The sequence below is a fragment of the Simochromis diagramma genome, unplaced genomic scaffold, assembly GCF_900408965.1.
Source record: "Simochromis diagramma unplaced genomic scaffold, fSimDia1.1 OVJJ01000451.1, whole genome shotgun sequence".
Lineage (NCBI taxonomy): Eukaryota > Metazoa > Chordata > Actinopteri > Cichliformes > Cichlidae > Simochromis > Simochromis diagramma.
In genome coordinates this window covers 1-19,212 of record NW_024387276.1, presented here as the reverse complement: position 1 = coordinate 19,212, position 19,212 = coordinate 1, and the positions used below count along the sequence as shown (strand labels likewise).

Sequence of the window (19,212 nt, the reverse complement as noted above, 5' to 3'; positions counted from 1 at the left end):
GAGAAGATGTGTACTGGTGTGATCAGTGTGGCAAATACTTTACAACAGACGCACAGTTACAACGCCACATGTTTACCCCACACTGAGGAGAGACCTTATCAATGTGACCTGTGTGAGAAGACTTTTAAAACTCCACAGTACCTGAGACTACACCAACAGATCCACACCAGAAAGAGACTCTACAAGTGCAGTTACTGTGAGGTCAGTATTTTTATTTTATTCTTGTAAGTTCAGTCTGACTGTTTGGAACAAGTCTGCTCATTAAATTGTGTTAGCATGTTAGCACTTCTACTGCACCGAAGAGTAGCTCTGAGCCATTATTCAGGTTTTCATTTCATTTAAGTGTAAGTCAGATGTTACTGTAATATTAAATAAGTATTGCTGTTGTATCATGGTGGTAGTATTGTAGTTATTGTAGCCCAGTAAACTGAGTGTGTTAATTGAAACAGTAAAATGTAATTGGACGTCTGCAGAGATGCTCTTTATTTCAGGCGACTTTCAGGATAAAAGTGTTGAAGGACTGACTTACACTGTCTTTGTGTCTTTGTTTAGAAGCAGAGCGACACAGATGGATCCACTTCTCAACCCTGTCATTGCTGTGGTGGTGGGAAAGACTTTCGTTGTGACATCTGTGGAAAAACTTTCAGTCAGCAAGCCAGCCTAAAAATACATCAACGTAAACACACTGGAGACAAACTGAAATACTGCAAAGAATGTGGGAGAAGCTTCCCCACATCAGGTGACTTAAAACGACATGAACTCTTTCACAGTGGGGTCAAAAAGCACCTCTGTGATCAGTGTGGGTCATCCTTCACCACTGCAAGTCAGCTTAAAACACACAAACGAGTCCACACAGGAGCGAAACCATACAAGTGCAGACACTGTGACAAAAGCTTCTCACAGTCAGGTAGTCGTAACAAGCATGAACGTACACACATGGAAGGAAACTACAGCTGTGAGCAGTGTGACAAGAGCTTCAGTAATCTCAGTTCATACTCTGCACACAAACGATCCCACGTTACTAATAAACTGTTTCACTGTTACCACTGTGCCAAAACATTTACTTCATCATCTGCTCTGTGCAAACATCAGCGCGATCACGCAGGGCTGAAACCGTTCCCATCACAGGATCAGAGTGAATCTGAAGAGAGAGAGACATCCTCTGGTTTCAGAGTCCAACTTAGAACCCTGGAGATCAGGCTCCACAGAGTTCAGGTCGGCTCTCCTTAAGTTTAAGTTAAAGTTCAAATGAGGCTATGAATCAAACTTCCTGTAGTTCCATTTTAATCTTTATAAATTGTTCTTCTGTTTGTGTTCAGTCGTTACCTTTTTTTTCAGTGGTTGGATTAAAAATCAGTTTTCTGTTGTTAAAGTTTTCATTGAATGTATTTTGTTAAATAAAGTTAAAAAATATTGTTAAATAAAGAATTGTTTGAACGACAAAGATTTTGAGCCATGATGTCATTTCCTGTATTTCAGAGTAAAGACTGAAGTGACAAATGGAAACATGTTTACAGTCATGGAATAAACACTGATGGGTCGTCTGTAGGAAGTACTATTGCTGACCTGACAGACTCGACCTTGTTTACAAAGAAAGAAAGGAACTGATGACATGTGTCAGCAGAGGCTTTCAGGGTTGTTTAGAGTAGAGCTGATAGTCTTAAAGAACACGGGGATTTTGACAATTTAACACAATGATCTGAGAAAAATATCTGTTTCTCTCATTTTCACCGTATTCTGATCAAATTTCCAACATTCTTTTAACATTTCAAAAGAAACCTGCAAATTGTCTTTCTTCCACTTTCACACTTGGCCCTAAAATCACCAACATCCGTGCATCACCCTTGTGTCAGTCTAATGAACCTAATATGTGAGTGATACATAACACACATTCACACTGGCTGCATATATCAGTCCGGGGGGGCAGAGCAGAACTCTGTATGAATCAGACGCGCTCACATATTCAGGCTTTCCAGAGGCGTTTACCATCAGAAGAAGCAGAACAATGAATCATCAGCACCCCGCAGAAGAACACAGCAAGCAGCAACTCTAACAATAAAGACGTGCTGGAGCCAAAAGATGCAGATAGCGAGTTTTAAACGACAACGCACAGGATCAAAGGGGGAGAGGGTAAAAACCCACTGCCTCCTGAGATAAAGATCAGCAAGTCAAGCTGGCAGCAGACGACACAAAATGCTCTCTGGAGGAGGCGGCGACTGTGGAGCAGGCCGACGGAGAGGCGGATCGGCAGACAGGAAGCTCCCGGGGTCCCACAACAAGATGTTGCGCGTCAGACTGGAGCAGGATATCCCCATGTTGGTGACACTGCCCATCGAGGTACAGCCCAACTTGGCAAACCAACCCTTCCCTTTCTTGGACACCACACTGGCTGATCTGGGCATCCAAGACTGAGTCTCACTCCGTGTGGGGACGTTTTTTTGTTTTTGTTTGTTTTTTAAGAAGCAATCATGTGTATATATTCAGGTCAGAGCTGAAGGAGAGGGTGGTTTGGGTTGACACCAAGAAGACCCATCCTAGAGGTACGGCGGTGGGATCCAACTGCAGGGATGTGGTCAGATGGCAGTCTGTGGAAATCAGGTGACAGTGAGAGCAACTTGATTTTCCTATTTTGTCCTTCAGATACGAGTGAAAGCCCAGATGCCAGGAGACAAGCAGCTCCAGGAGGTCCTGTACAGCACCGAGGCCCACACTGATCGCTCCTTCTGCTGCAGTGGAATGGATATCCTGCCCTGGAAACAGATGTGTGCAGGTCTAGAAGCAGTTTAAATCCCATACTTTTTTGATCTGTGAGGCTCTTAATGTCACGTCTGCAGCCATGAAAGTCAGCTCAGGGTTTCTTGATTCTGATTTTTCTTTGCTGTGTCACATTTAGCTCATATCTGCATTGCCATGCCCTGAAAACAAGCTGCCGAGCTTTAGTCAGGCTCAGGGACAACGGGAGATCTGAGGAGCAACACGATGAGAACAACTAAAACTGAACAAACTTAACATCTGATTACCTTTTTTATTTGTAAGAAAAAGTTTAACATGAACGCTCCAACTGTCCACAGCAAAGCTTATTATGACAAGACTGCTTTTATTCAGTGATGTCAAAGTGTCATCACTTCATACCTCTGAACTGACATTAGATGTATTGCATACCTTGTTAGAATTACACTGTTGAAGCATTTGTAAAAAGCTTCTGTCCTTGTTAATTTATGTTTTAGGATAAGTTTTTGGGCTGTGTAAGGTCACAGGTTGCATTTCTGAGCAGAGTAGTAAAGGTAAAGTAAGTGTTTTCAAAACTAGCCACTCAGCATGTGTACAAACAGTGAGAAATCTCTGAAGAAAACCGTTTGAAGGAGCAAGAACACACGTGTTTCTCCACAGGTTAAAGCCCGCTGACTCCCAAAGAGCAATGGGAACGAAAAACTCTCCTAGCAGATTAAATCCATTACTTCACACTCTTGAGAACAAAGCAAGAAGTGTGTCCAAACCGCGTAAAGAACAGCAGCAGCGATTTATAGTGAAGCAGGAAATCAAAATACAGAACACAGGATGGTGAACCCGAACTCCTAACATAAGAAAAAGTAAACACGGCATGCACGTTAACAAGGGTCTCTGCTGTGCAGGAAGTGAGGTCACAGCTGCTTGGACCTCAGCACTGTGGTTCTGGGCAAACTTTCTCATGAGTGCTACTGAAATGTTCTGGCTTTCTGTGGAGGAGAAACAAACAGAGTTAGAGGTCAACACTGGAGACAGATCACTACAAAAGAACCAAATACTGATGAGAGTGCTGTGCACGATGCTAAGAGACATCAGATATGAAGCTCTGAGTCATGAGGGTTCATTCAAAGGAATTTTAACATGCAATCTGATGAGTTATTCTGCATGTGGCCATAGAAATCTTCACCTTTATCAACATCCTTGTTGCCCACGACATGACTGGAAGCAGCAACTATGGGTTTCATTAAATTCACGACCTGAAAGAGATAAAATAAATAAATAAAAACATTTAAGAAAAAAAGTGTAATTAAAAATATTTTTTAAATTTAGGGACAAAATGCACAATGTGAAGTAGTTCAAGATTTACATCAGAGCATGTCAAAGTTTCTGCATGTGTTGGATTGTGAGAATAACTGATTTAACATTTAATAAAAGAAATGATTGGTTGGAAGTTTTTCCTTTCAAAGCATCTTTCTAAACATGTGAACAGCTGCTCTTTAATAATCAATATGAATCAAAGACTTCTGTCAACACAAAATAAATGTAAGGAAACACACTTTCCTGTGCAACATCCAGTTTCTATAACTGACGACAAGCTTGGACCACAGTGATCTAAACTCATCCTCTACATTGGAAATGTAAACAAATGTAAATGTGGTTTTTACTGTACCAGAGCAGGGCTGTGTGTGTAGAGCACAGCCAGGCAGCTGAACACTGTATGGTTCTCTTTTTGGTCCTCTTCGAGCGGGAGACGAGCCACCAAAGCTGGCAACACCGGTCAGTGAACACATTCAGTTTTCAGGCCCCTCTTCTGTGGAACCAGCTTCCAGTTTGGATTCAGGAGACAAGATTTCAAGATTAGGCTTAAAACTTTCCTCTTTGGTAAAGCATATATTTAGGGCTGGACCAGGTGACCCTGAATCCTCCATTAGTTATGCTGCAATAGATGTAGGCTGCTGGAGGATATCCATGATTCTCACTCACTATGTGTTAATAGACCTCTTTGCACTGAATCATATCTGTTATTAACCTCTGTTTGTCACGTCCGCGGTGGCAGACGTATGGAATTGGAGATAGGACCCAAAATGCGGCAGCTCTGGTGCAGATGAGTATTTATTTAACAAAAGAAAATACAAACAGCAATGGCGTGGGTGAAGGTGAAACAGGAAAACCTAAACTGGGTAAAACTAACAAAACAAACCAGAAACGAAGATGCAGGAGGTCCGGGGAAATACATACGGAGAGACGCAGGGAGACCGAGGGGAAACAACACAGACGAACCAGCAACGACTAAGACAGAAGACAAGACTTAAAAACACTCAGAGAACACAGGGAGATCACACACAGGTGGGGGACACAGCTGGGAGTGATTAACGTGACGAGACTAGGGAGGCAAACTGAAAACACTCACATAAGACGCAGACCTTCAAAATAAAACAGGAAACACATACACGCAATGACACAACGCAACAACGTCACACAGACTGGGGAACACATAGGAACATGAAAACAAACCCAGAATAATAATAACTACTAAAACATAAACACAGAGTCACAAACTCCGTCACTGTCTCTCTTCCACAGCAGGTCTTTATCCCATCTTCTTTCTGTCTCCCCAACCGGTCGCAGCAGCTGGCCGCCCCTCACTGAGCCTGGTTCTACCGGAGACCTTGGGGGCCATTCAACTGGCCCACGACGACCAATCCACTTTCCAGGAAACTGCTCATCTAGGAATGCTCGGACCTGGCACCCATAATGTGGCGGTGCACCATCTTGCTGGAAAAACTCAGGGAACGTGCCAGCTTCAGTGCATAAAGAGGGAAACACATCATCATGTAGCAATTTCAAATATCCAGTGGCGTTGAGGTTTCCATTGATGAAGAATGGACCCACTATCGTTGTACCCCTTAAACCACACCAAACCATCACTTCTGTTGTTCCAACAGTCTTGGAGGGATCCATCCAATGTGGGTTAGTGTCAGACCAATAGCGGTGGTTTTGCTTGTTAACTTCACCATTCACATAAAAGTTTGCCTCATCGCTGAACAAAATCTTCTGCATGAACTGAGGGTCCTGTTCCAATTTTTGTTTTGCCCATTCTGCAAATTCTGTGCGCCGATCTGGGTCATCCTCGTTGAGATGCTGCAGCAGCTGGAGTTTGTAAGGGTGCCATTTGTGAGTAGCTAATATCCGCCGAAGGGATGTTCGACTAATGCCCCTCTCCAGTGACATGTGGCGAGTGCTATGCTGTGGGCTCTTGCTGAATGAAGCTGATGTTTCTTCATTAGTGACAGTTTTCTTGCGTCCACATTTTGGCAAACCCAACACTGAACCCGTTTCATGAAACTTAGCAAGCAGGTTGCTGACTGTAGCATGGGAGATGGGTGGTCTTGTAGGGTGTCTTGCATTGAAATCTGCTGCAATGACACAGTTGCTGCGTTCACCAGATATCAACATATTTCGATCCGCTCCTCACATGTTAACTTCTTTGACATGTCAATGGCTGTGAACAAAGAGAAACCTGTAAATAACTCATGAAAGAATAAAGTTACGTTGAAACCGAGCACACCATTGTTTTTCTTGTGACATTACCAATAAGTTTGATGTGTCACATGGCCCTCTTCCTGTCAGGATCCTGGGTCTCCTGACCCAGCGTTTTTAGTTCTTTGTGATTCTTGTATTTTGTACTTGTGTGATTTATTCTATGGTTTCTAGTTTTGATCCCTTGCCCTCCATGTTTCTCTGTGCCCCCTCTGTTCTGTGTACGTCTGTGTCTTTGCATGTTTGAGCTTCTTGTTTTCTGTCACTCTGTATTGTGAATTATGTTCTCATGGCTGGTCTTTTGTTACTCCCTCGAGTCTAGTTTCTTGTGTCCCAAGCTTAGTATTTCCCTCTGTGTATTTTGGTTCTTAGAGTCCTCTGCCTTATGGTTTTTGTCTGTTTCTTAGTTGCTGTCTCCACCGTGTCAAGTCCGCTTCTCAGTGTTATACTTCCTGTTTTACTTTGAAGGTCCGTGTCTTATGTGAATGTGTCCTGCTTTGCTTCCTTGTCTCGTTCTGATTTCTCCCAGCTGTGCCCTCCTTCTGTGTCTCATTCCCCTCGTTACTTCGCAGTGTATTTAAACCCTGTGTTTCTCTGAGTCAGTGTTGCATTGTCCCTCATGGTGTGTGGATCTCCCTGTGCGTTTAGTTTGTCATTTTCCAGTTTAGTTTGCTTTTGTATGACTTTCCCCTGCCAGCAATAAAGCTGAGTTCGTTGTGTTTAAATCTCGTGCCTGCATTTTGGGTCCAACTCCTGCCTGCCGCACAGCGATTCATGACACTTCCTATTGAAAAAACCAAAGTTGTATCCAAGATGGCCGACTTCTAAATGGCCACCATGGTCACCACCCATGTTGAGGAGTTTGCCCCCTCACATATACTAATGTGCCACAAACAGGACTTTAATATCACCAACCGTTCCCATGTTATTACGGTGTATCCATATAAATGGCCCACCCTGTATTATTGTACGATCTAATGTAAAATATAAAGCGCCTTGAGGCAACTGTTGTTGTGATTTGGCGCTATATAAATAAAATTGAATTGAATTAAGGTGTTTCTTGAGTGTGATTACCTTGATCTGGATGTTTTTTCAAATACCTTAAATAACTGGGAGATTTTTGGGATACCTGTGTCTGAGGTGGTCGGGCAGGTCACCTACAAATTGGAAGGTTAGTGGTTTGATCCCCATTTTCTCCAGTCAGCATGCCAAATTTCCTTGGGCAAGATGTCACGTCGAGTTTGTCTCTTACTCTACAGAGGAAGATGAAAAATATTTTATTTGAAATACTTGCTAATTTTAAAGAATGAGGTGTTTTGATGGAAATAAAAATGGGAAGTGTCAGAAGAGTGCAATGGAGTGAACTATCTTTGGTCAGGTTTCCTTGTCAAACATAGCTCAAGATGCTCTTTTGTATCTGAGTTATTATGTTGGGTAATGACCAGAACATTATGTCACAGGGAACTTGACCTTTGACCGAGGAGGACGCTTGAGGACGCTGTCATAGCCTGAATTGCATCATTGGCCGGAGCAGCCAGTCACCGGTCACTTTCTGACTCACACTGCAAAACAGAATGAATTGTTAACGCATTTATTTTCATTTCAGTTCAGGTTCGATTTTTTTTTGTGCGCAACACAGATTTTCTGTGCGCAGAGAACGTGCAGAGAAAGCACAGCTTAGAGGGAACATTGGTTTTAACTTAGGAATTTGTCAAACGAATAAATAATATACAGTGTGTAAAACTATAAAATAAAAATAGTTTTTATTTGTTTTTAACTAATGTGCTAACAAAGCTTCTGTAGCTGTCAAGTGCAATGAAACAAAAGCTGAAACTTACTCATGACTCCTCAGCCTCTCTCCTCCCTATGCAGTGTCAGTAAACGTCTTTCAGTAGAGCAGAAAATATATATATAATCCACTGTTATTGTGTGCTGACGATGCTCACACTGGATTCATTTAAATAGCCTTGTGGTAGTGAACAAGTCCACCTAAAAGAGTCCTTCTAAAAGCAAATCTCACAACAAAACTACCATTTTGGAATGAATCTGAATCCCTTACTGAGAGAAATGAAAGAGCTATGGGATTAATTTTAGTGGTCAGTGGCATAATGGTTAGTGCATTCACTTGGCAGGTTGCTGGTGTGAATACAGCTGGAGATGCACATCCTTTTTGGAGTTGAATGAAAATCATCTGGTGGGAAACTGCCAAATCAAGCATGCAGAGTTACACGCTGTGGTGACGCCTTGGGGCAAAGGAGCAGCTGAAAGCAGCATTTTAGCTTTTACTGGAATAGAAAAACTGCACGTAGAACATCAGCAGTTATATGGTGACATCTTTACCACAGTATCGAGTTCGTGGTGCCTTTTACCACACAGGTGTTTGCCTTTGCTGCCATGAAACTAAAGCCTGGAGTGTGTTCAGTATGTGTGTGTGTGACATCACTGTGCAGAGCAAACGTGTGCTATGACAGGTTTATAACACAACTGTGTGTAGTGTCAATTCAAGGAGTTTGTAACTAGCTAACAGATGATCACCTGCTTTACCTGCACACACCTGGTTAAAGAGTAGAGAGAGCTGAGGTCACAGGTGAAGCAGGTGAACGCTCTGACTCATCTGAGGTATGTGCAAAAATACACACACTTCCTGTCACAGTAATGGTTGATCAGGATATTTTCTAGCCTTTTGCTATGAGGGCTGCGTGATTAAGGTATTTATTTTAGAAAATAAATGTAATCCTGATGAGTTAATGTTGTGGATTTTATGATATATATGTCTCTATACCCTGGATATATACTCACATATACACTATGTAATCATATATACTCATATACACAATATATATACCTGCACTGGAGTGTTTATATAACGAATCACTGTGATAAGCATTTAAGCTGCATGTTTAAAATCACAGGACTCACATCTTTAGGTCAAATATTATTCACAAGCATATTAATGAAGTGTGTGCCACTTGTTGAATGAGCACATGTGATCCATGCTGTCTGAAATGTAGTGATTAGGATCCTTTATTGTATTATGGCCAATGGTAACTAGTCCAAACAAAGGGTTAAATAAACTTGGCCCTGCTAAGCTGCACCGATAGGAGACTCTCTGCTGCCAGCAAGCGGTTAATCACCCATCTCTAACCCTTGAAATAAACGAATTTTGCACAAGAGTCGGAGATTTAAGAAGAACAAAGTGCAAATTGACAACTGACTGGGGAAAAGTATAGACAACCATATTCTATCAGTAGTTGGGGTTAATATTGACATTTGTAGACTTAAGAAAATACTTATTAGTTTAATTTTAATATGGAACAGGGAAAAAGCAAGGAATGTAAAAATACCCACCAGCAGTAGGAGGGGTCACTGACCCTATAAAAAGATGGCTCAGATGCACCCCGGGTAGCTTTTTGGCCGCTGTTTGGCTGTTTGTGTTGGTTTTTGATCTGCATGCACTCACGGCCAACACCCTAGGGAGCTTTTTTTGTTTTTCCTTTGTTTTGCTGAACTTGACCTTTCAGCAAAACAACTGGCATAGAATGCTGCTCTTGTCATGTGATCTTTGAGTTTTTGATTTTAACTGGCACTGGACGTAGAAATCAGCTCCTTCTAACCTGAGCGAAGCTTGAACCATTTTTAAGATTTGTGACTCAACTTTACCCAGATACAAAAATGACTGACACTGAACTTTTTAAGAGATGATCTTTTTAATGGAGATTTCCCATTTGGGTCCTCAATAGCCTGGCCTTGAGCTTCCTATGCAGGTGTAGATGGAGAAGGAAGAAGCTCAGGAGGCAGCAGACCGGCGTGGCTTGCTGGCTTGTATGAAGCTGATGATCAGCAGTCGCCTCAGTTTTGTGCTGATACAGCTGTTAATAACCGTTCCACAGGTTCACCTGCAGAAAGAACTTGCCACCAACTTCCTCCAGATAGATCTTATTGATCTAAACATCTGGGCTGCATTTGATTTGTAGCAAAGGACAAAAGAAAAGCGAAAGTGAACAAAATAGATTTATTCAGATGATCATTTTTATCTCATGATTAATTCTTTAATTAATTGATTAATTGAAACTTTCTTAATTTAATGAAGAATTACATTTTCGACAATGCAATATCATTCACACTTGTTGGATTCAGCTTCATAGACGACGCTAATGTGTGTATTTGACAAGAAAAAATGATTCTCCTTTTTCGTTTTGTACATGTATTTGTATATCTAAAGAATAATTTAATAAGAAGAAAGAAAATAAACTGTTCTGTTGCATCAGTAGTCAAACCAAAAACAGTTTTCAGTTTGGTTTCAATTAGTTTGCAAATGCAGCACTTTAAATGTCTTTTTTAAACTTCTTTGTAAAATAAATGTCATATTTTCAAGTGTGACTTACCAGTTTTTTCACTGATAAGTCACCTTGTTCCCTCATAGTACTCGTCCTTTGTATAGTTCTGTATTATATAAGATGTCAGTCCCAGTCTAAGAGGATCAAACCCTCCTTTTGTGCCACAGGATCCCAGACAGAATCGGTTCGAAATTCTTCTGGATGAGTTCAGACAAAAACATCACGAAAATGGACAACAGGGAAGATCTGGAACATGATGTTCCTTGCAGGCTTGACGATGTGATGTTTGGGCAAACACCCAACCCTCCACCTCCTCCTTTGCCCACTGGAATGCCTGTCCCCCCTCAGCCAGCAGCAGAGACTGGGTGGTTTGTTAACAACACCTTCCCGGGATCTTGTCTTCCTGTATCTCAGCAGCAAGTTCCACTCGCTGTTACTCCCATCATTATGAGGCCAGCTTACTTGTACAGAGAGCCAGGGACAGATAACCAGGGACCGCTGAGACAACCAGAGGTAGTGGCAGGTGTCATTAGAGTTTAATTGATAAAAGTGCTTAAAACTTTTGCATGCTTCAGGCCAACTGAAGGAAAAACTGTTTTGTTTGAATGTAAAATCAATCTGCTGTCACCTTTCTTGTATTTGACCCTTAAATAACTTTGCTGACCAGTAAACTTCTTCACTGTCAGTGAATCCTAATTCTTAAGACTAACTAAGAAGAATAAATCTATGTATGAATGTCGTTTTGAGCACATCTCCTCTTTCTACTGATCAATTCTTCCACCTAGTGGATAGATGATAGTATTGCAGCTTGTCTCATCACCTGTTGTGTGTTTTGTGTGTTTCAAGACAAATGTGCTCAGAATTCCCGATAACATGCTCCAGAACCTGCGTCCTGTTGGAGTACTGTACGTAAAACACACAAACACTGGAGTGAACACAGCTGCTGAACATCTCTATATTCATAACTTCTTCCTGTTATCTCATATCTGTCTCCCTTCATCTGTGTAGGAACGGTGTACAGATGTATGATTATGTCACTCCTGCTCCTCCACCTAACACCTCCACTCCAAAGTAAGTTTGCTCGGCTGCTTTGGTTCACTGATCTGCAAGTATCTGTCATTTGTTTGCAGATGTCTGCAGGAATTATTGTAATGATCCATTAATGGTGCCTGATTTCATTCAGTTTTACAGCTTGTCTCGTGTTTTTGAACTGCTTCCCTCACAGTTGTACACAGTGCTAACATGTGCTCTTACTCTGTGTTTTATTCCTGAAGAAAAAGAAAGTGCCCAGCCCAGCAGGATGAAGATGGGCCATACGTCAAGAAGCCTCCAAATGCCTTCATGCTCTATCTCAAAGAGCAGAGGCCAAAGGTCATTGCTGAACTCAACATCCCTGGAAGTGCAGCTGTAAATGCAGTGGTGGGACAGAGAGTAAGTGTGTAACTCTGCATACATTTATGCATCTGTTAATGTTGTCTGCTCATGTTTTTGCATGTGTCCCAGCTGTCCTGTAGTTATGTGTAGTAGCAGTGCTCACAGTGTGTTCTTATGATCTTCTGTCCACAGTGGACGTCGCTTTCAAACGACCAGAAAGCCAGATATTTCAAGCAGGCTGAAACAGAAAGACAGAATCATGCCAAAGAGCATCCAGCCTGGTCGACCAAAGAAAACTATGTATGTCCAAAGTGCCAACATGCAGTTCCTACATGTGTGCATCACTGCACTGAATGATGAAACAGTCACTGCACAGAGTTTGTATCAGCTAATGAAAACTCTGTGTTTGTTTTCAGGGCAAGAAGAGGAAGAGAATCAGACTTAGAAAGGTGAAAGAAGATTTCTTGGTATCACAGCATCTGACATAAGAAATGTGATGAAAACGAGACCAAAATGTGTTGAAAAAAGAAGACTTAATGTATTTTTGTTTGCGTTGCAGAATCTGCATCTGTACATGAAGAAGAAGCTCAACAAGCCAACAACTTGCGTATGAGGCCAGCTGAGTCACAGCCATCTTCTTCTTCTCATTCATTTCTGACAGAGCCACATGAGCAGCCACAGACAAAGCCAGATGACAGCAGCGTGCCTCGCCAGCAGCCAGTGTGTTTGCAACTGCCAAACACACAGGCATCACCCTACACACCTCTCTGTCAAGAAAATCAGGTCTCCCCTGCCTCTCACATGAATTTCCCTGAGGACACCTCATTGGACTCCCCTGTTGCAGCCCTTCAGTTCCAGACAGAGGAAGCCTTTGTCGCAGACAGTGAGGAAGAACTGCTGTCAGTGCTGGAAGAGCTCGACCCCCTCCCCATCACTGCGCAGTCTCAGCAGCCCTCACCCACCCCTGCCTCTCCTGTAGATGCCTCTCAACCTGCATCAGTTCAACCCCGAGTTGAATTATTCCAAGACCGAGATGAGCCCATCTGTTTTGCTGAAATCCAAGAAGACATGTGGTCAGTGCTTGACTACCTCCCCGTCTCTCAGCAGTCTAATGTGCTCTCCTCTCCTCATTCACACAACTACTCGACTCCTAAACAAAATCTCATCTGTCCTGCTGATTCCCCTCCATCCAAACTGGCGTCCTCCCCTGTTGCATTCACTGAATTGCAGTCAACAACCCCCATCTTTTGCCAACTAATGAAAAACAATAATTTCACTATAGACGATTGGACCGATTTCAATTAAATTAAACTGTTACTCCTGTTATTTCAACATCTGTCTTTGTGTAAATAAATAAAAAAACAAACAAAAGATGCTTCTGTCATAAGTTACAGCAGGATGAAACAACCTTCATGTAGTTCTTGTTTTTAACCCTGCAAACCTTCTTTAGTTCTTTTGTTTCCTTTCATATTCAGCACACATCTGTCAGTGTCCACTAACTGTCAGGGAAAAGCCAGATAAAAACACTGTGGGGTCTTTTGGGACACGTGCTCGTTGGGTTTACTCATAGATATCAGAAATGATCTGTTCTGTATTCAAAGGATACACGAAGGACGTTTGTATTAAATGCAATATAGCGACTGATCATATGCTGCTTTCTTTGGGGGCTTTTCACCACCATGTTACACAAATCCAGTTTCTAACTGAAAAGAAAATCCTTCACCATTTTCTAATCAAATTCCCTGGTTTCCCATGTCAGAGATGTCATGGCTGAAAGGATCATCGCATATTGAGCTCAAAGCTAAACTCTTGTGTACGGCCTCTTTCCATGTTGTACCATTCAGTTTAAAAAGTCCTGGTAACAAGAGACAGAGGTGACTTGATGTATTACAGTTACTTCCCGATTTACAGAAATGATGTGACTTCTGACATTTTCCTAGCAGGAAATGTGCTACTGTGGGACACTGAAAGAATAAACAGCAAGGCACGTTTTGTTTTAATAACTTTTCTTTACTTCATTTGTATGAACTAGGTTTACCTTACAAAATCTTATACTGTATATAATGTTTTATCTTTAATTCATGTCAATGTCAGCTCGTGTTTACTCGGGTGAGCAGTACCGGCCCACAAAGAGAATGCTCTTGGTGGGTTTATGTCGGATGAAGAAGATGAAGGGATGGTCGGCAACAAACTCAGCGGGAATCGTTATAGAGCGGACTTCCATGTCAACCCCAGTGGCAGCAGCAGCCTCAGTTCCTTCTTCATTTACATCCACCAAAGCCTTGTGGACAACTTTGGACACTATCAGGTCATTTGCTGGAGACATTCCTAGTAGATGAAGAGCCCAGAAATCAGTTGTGTTTTTTTCTTTACCAGATGATGTTTTGCAGTTTTTGTGCTCTCAATATAACTGTATAATTGATTCAGTGTGTCTCATTGGTGCAATATTTCTCACCAGAGAAGTCTCTCTTGTAGATGTCAAAAGCGTTCTCCATTCCCATGTTGGTCAGGATTTTCTCCAAGTCATACTTCTCCTCCATCTTAAATCGAGGGAGCTTGACATCAACCTCGTTGGGGCTCATCATGTCTGGGCGAGTCCAGTCCACAAAGTTCTGATAGGTCAGCTCCTTCTCCAGCTGTGTGGATACAGTGTCACTAGCTTGTCTGATTGAAACTGGACATTAAAGTACTGGTAAGTGCATCTTACCTTTTCCAAGCCTGTGGTATCATCTTCTATGTCATTAGGCAGGAATATGAGCATGCTGAGGTCATTTCCTTTATACGGCATCTCAAGAATCTGTCCAGAAAACATTGTTTTTATTTATTACTCCATCAAAGATGATCTGACTTCCTAATCTAGAAATTTAGGCTGATATTTGTAAAAGACAAGTTTTAGATCATGCTGGTGAAATCCTGTAATAAGCTGAAAGTGATGGATGTTACCTTGCAGTTGGCCTCAGGAATGGTCGCAAAAGGAAATTTACTTTTCTGCTGCATCATCTTCACCGGCTTAGTGTCGTTCTGAAAAATAGGGGAGACAAGAGAAATGTTTTTTGTGTTTAGTCTCAAAATGATCTCAAAAAGTTCTGTCATGGTTTTATTCCAGCCATTGAGTGGATTTGGATGTAGAGCACACGTCACAACACAATTTGTTCTTGTTAGCCGAAGTTTGTGATGTGCTGTTGTTTTAGATTTATTTGAGCACTTATTGGATATTACATGAATAATAAACTCATTGCATAACTGCATAAAGTTGGAAAGTGATCGTCCTAAAAGCACGATTTTATCCCCTCAGAGCTCCAGGCTTTATGTTCTCATTCAGCAAAGTCCACAGCTCGTTTGTAGTATGACAGATCAAAGTATAACTGCACCATCCTATGCTGCCTTTCTGCACTGTTACCTTGTTCAGTCGAAACTGCGCATCAGCAGTCTTCTCCTCCTTAAACTGCGTGTTCCAGCTGCCCTTGAAGTAAATGGCATTCACGAGAACCAGCTTCGTCAGGCTACCCACTGCATCCTGGCTTAGCAAGTCCTTGATTTTATCTGGTAAAAAGAATTTATGAAAACTATTAACTATTACCAAAGATGCACTAGTTACTGTACAACATCTTCAGCTATAAAATCAGAAAACAGGGCAACAGCAAGATGGTTTTTATTTTAAAAAAAGGGGGAAAAAGCTTTATGATCAGTATAACAGGGAACAAAAAACAAAAATTCAAGCGTAGGCTTGAAGCCACTGAGGTGGTTGTTAGCGGGGGTGACGCGATGCTTCTGGTATGCATGAATTAATTAAACAGTCCAATAACTCCAGCAGTACTTATCTTGTCCTTTTTGGTCTTTGTTCCAAACATTTAAGATAAAAGCGCAGCGGTCACAAACGTTTTGCCTTCTTATGATTAACAACACACCTGACGCTGATTACGTGCGTCCACCTTAAATACCTTACATAAACCTACCAGACAGAAACTTAAAAAGGTGGAATCCTCAGTGGTGCTTGGTGCCACACCCTCAGGACTTTAATGTTATATAAAAACACTGACAGCTCAATATCTGCCTCAGTCACTCTCCCTGATCCAGCTGAGTCACCAATAGGAAAAATCTGCTTTTCACAGGAACTTGGTAACAGCAATAAGAGAATACGTAGTTTATTCCAAGAAGATATCGTCTCTCTCCCATATATAACATCTTATTGGAACCGATATGTTCCAGATATCAAGTGGAAGACAGTCTGGATGGTCCCCCATAAATATTTGATTGTAAATAAGGTGAAAGAAGTCTCATTTAAAATTCTACATAAATGTTATCCAGCCAGTCACTACATGGTAAAATGTAAAAGGGACATAAATACTGATAGGTTTTGTATTGTTGATTGTCATTTATGCTTAGAAACATTTACTCATATATGCTTAGAAGTATATAATCATTTGTAGATTGAAAGAATGTCTCATCCTAAGAGGTGTATAATTAATTGTGTAGTGATAAGTTGTGTGATCTTTAACAGGCTACAGAGGCTTGGTGTGCATTCCTGGAATGCACACCTGCATCTTGGGGGCATGGGAAAAGTTCACATCTTGTTTTATTGTTTTATGGTAGGATTACCGTAGCTACGTTTGTTCTAGTTTAAGTGCTTTTCTGTTTAGATGAACTGCTGGACTTCCTCACCGGGGGGGATCTAGTCTACCCTCTTCCTGACCAAGGATGTTATATGACCCTTTGATCAGCAGTACCACACACACACACACACACACACACACACACACACACACAGGCAAGGTACTCTTTGTGTGTATGTAGACGTCATATGTTAATGAACCTATGCATATTCATGTAACCTCAATAAAAGGACAGTGGTATGGGAGAACGGACGAGAGCAACTGGGGTCAAGCGAAGGGACGGCGCTCTGTCCGGTTCTCTCCCGTGCACGAGTAACATGAAGAACTTGCCTACTTCGTGTCTTGCTTTGCGGTGTAATTATTTTGTCTTCAACTTTCCAGCGAATAGGTTTATGCTACAAACCTATCAAATACTAATTGTACTTTCTGTGGGGATCATCCAGAAACTGTGACACATCTTTTTTGGTACTGTTCTTTTACACAGAGATTCTGGAAGGAATTTAGCAGGTTTGTTATTGTCCATATTTTAAGGGAGTTTTCTTTACGATGGGAAAATGTTTTATTCTGTTTGTTTAAGTTCGCCAAGAAGTATGAGAAATGTTTTTTATGATGAATTTGTTCATAATTTTAGCTACATTTTTTATCCATAAATGTAAGTTTACTAACAAAACACCATATTTCTGTCATTATTTTAAGGATGTGGAAATGTACCTACAATCAATATCAGACTCCACCAACACAAAGGCTCTCAAAACAATACATGTATGTGTATTCTTATAATTGTTACCTTTTTCTTTTACCCTTGGCTTTTTGTGTTCATGTTCTGTTGTTTTGTATACTTCATCTGTTCGTATGTTGTATACTCATTGTTTATTAAATAAAGTTTAAAAAAAAGAAAGAAAAAGAAACTTAAACTTAAACTCTAGCAGCAACATGAGGTATCAACCCAAAAATGGCTCCTACAAAAATAATGTCTTCTTTCAACTGGGATTAAGATGTCTCATTTCCAGCAGGTGGCACCACAGTCCTATAATCCTCATGGAAAGTCCTTGTATCCTATTATTATAGATGGTAGATTTATAAATGGCCTGTATTTGTATCGCGCTTTTATAAAAACAATGAATGAATTTCCTGCTGCACTTAAGATAATATAAAGATATAGAATCAATAGCAGCCAATCCTAAATGGGCCTGAAAAATAAAATATGTTAAAGACACAAGTGATCAAAGTAGAAGTACCCATCACATAATAGAATAAGAATAGAGAATTGGCCTGCTATTTACAGCAACATACTGCTGTGATGGTTTTATTAATAGCATGAAACCAAACAGTAAAACCCAGAGATAATGCTGCTTAATACTGAATAGAAATTAGACTGGAAGAACTGGAAACAGAAAATAATGTGGACGGTGGACAATCCGGTAATAATGTCTCAACTGAACACAACACAACTGATCCAAGGATTTACAGTGGAGATCATTTAAAGTTACATTATGCTTACCTTGTGTCTGCTCTCCACCCAGCTGTTGATGTGGACCCTGGCCTCCTCTGCATTTCCTTTGAAGTCCACAGACTCGAGCTCAGCGTTGTAATGCTTTTTGGTGCCTTTTAAAAATTCCTGGAATTGTGAAAATAAGTCACTCGAAACAGATTCAACAACTACGGAGACTTCAATCAAGTTCAGTCACTGTGTTAAAACATTTTCAGTCCTTTGGATGCAGTTGAAGCTTGAACAAACCAGTCAGCCTTTGTCTAATAAAAGATTAAAGCAAATAGCTTGTTGGATGCCAATTTAAGTAGCCAGCATAGAAAAATACAACAGATTGTGGGTAAGCTGGTTTGTAACGTTTCGGTTCAGATGGCAGCAGTTTTTGCTGACAAATGTAAGTTTTAGTATTTCTAAGTATTAATAAATTAGTGTTTACTTCTTTATATATTTCTTTATACTATTGCAAATATTTTAAAAGTTTAATCTGCTGTGATGACTGGAACACAAAGGAGAGAAATGGTGCCTTGTCTCTTGTTATGAACTGTAAATAGCTAAGTGCTTAGAGCAGCTGGTCCTAGCACACTTCAAATACTGTCTCCCCCCCACCCTGGACCCCTACCAATTTGCATACCGCCAGAACAGGAGCACAGAGGATGCAGTCTCCATCGCACTGCACTCTGTCCTCTCACACCTGGACAACAACAACACCTACGCCAGAATGCTGTTTATAGACTTCAGTTCAGCGTTCAATACAATCCACCCCTCACAACTCATCAGGAAACTGACAGACCTGGCAATCAGTTCCCTCATCTGCAAATGGTTACTGGACTTCCTGACCAACCGCCCCCAACATGTCCGGCCTGGATAACCACTGCTCATCTACCATCACAATGAACACCGGTGTACCACAAGGCTGTGTGATGAGCCCTTTCCTCTACTCCCTCTTCACCCACGACTGCAGACCTGCTGATGGTTCCAACACCATCATGAAGTTTGCAGATGACACACGGTGATTGGCCTCATCAGTGACAACGATGAGGCCGCCTACAGGGAGGAGGTGGATCGTCTGGCTGAGTGGTGCGACACAAACAACCTGCTGCTTAACACCGAGAAGACCAAGGAGCTCATCGTG

The 19,212-nt window shown here is 41.4% G+C and overlaps 2 long non-coding RNA genes and 1 pseudogene across 2 annotated transcripts; 1 reads left to right on the top strand and 2 right to left on the bottom strand.

The window, feature by feature from the left end:
• Nucleotides 1-2,790: 2,790 nt before the first annotated feature.
• Nucleotides 2,791-5,220, bottom strand: LOC120715681. Its single transcript, XR_005691717.1, has 4 exons — nucleotides 4,757-5,220; nucleotides 4,397-4,549; nucleotides 3,914-3,983; nucleotides 2,791-3,716 (listed from the first exon to the last, which is right to left on the bottom strand). It is a non-coding gene; the product is annotated as an uncharacterized LOC120715681 (long non-coding RNA).
• Nucleotides 5,221-11,906: 6,686 nt separating this feature from the next.
• Nucleotides 11,907-12,426, top strand: LOC120715660. Its single transcript, XR_005691706.1, has 3 exons — nucleotides 11,907-12,035; nucleotides 12,171-12,278; nucleotides 12,395-12,426. It is a non-coding gene; the product is annotated as an uncharacterized LOC120715660 (long non-coding RNA).
• Nucleotides 12,427-13,996: 1,570 nt separating this feature from the next.
• On the bottom strand, nucleotides 13,997-18,259 carry LOC120715667 (annotated as a pseudogene).
• Between the last annotated feature and the right edge of the window lie 953 nt (nucleotides 18,260-19,212).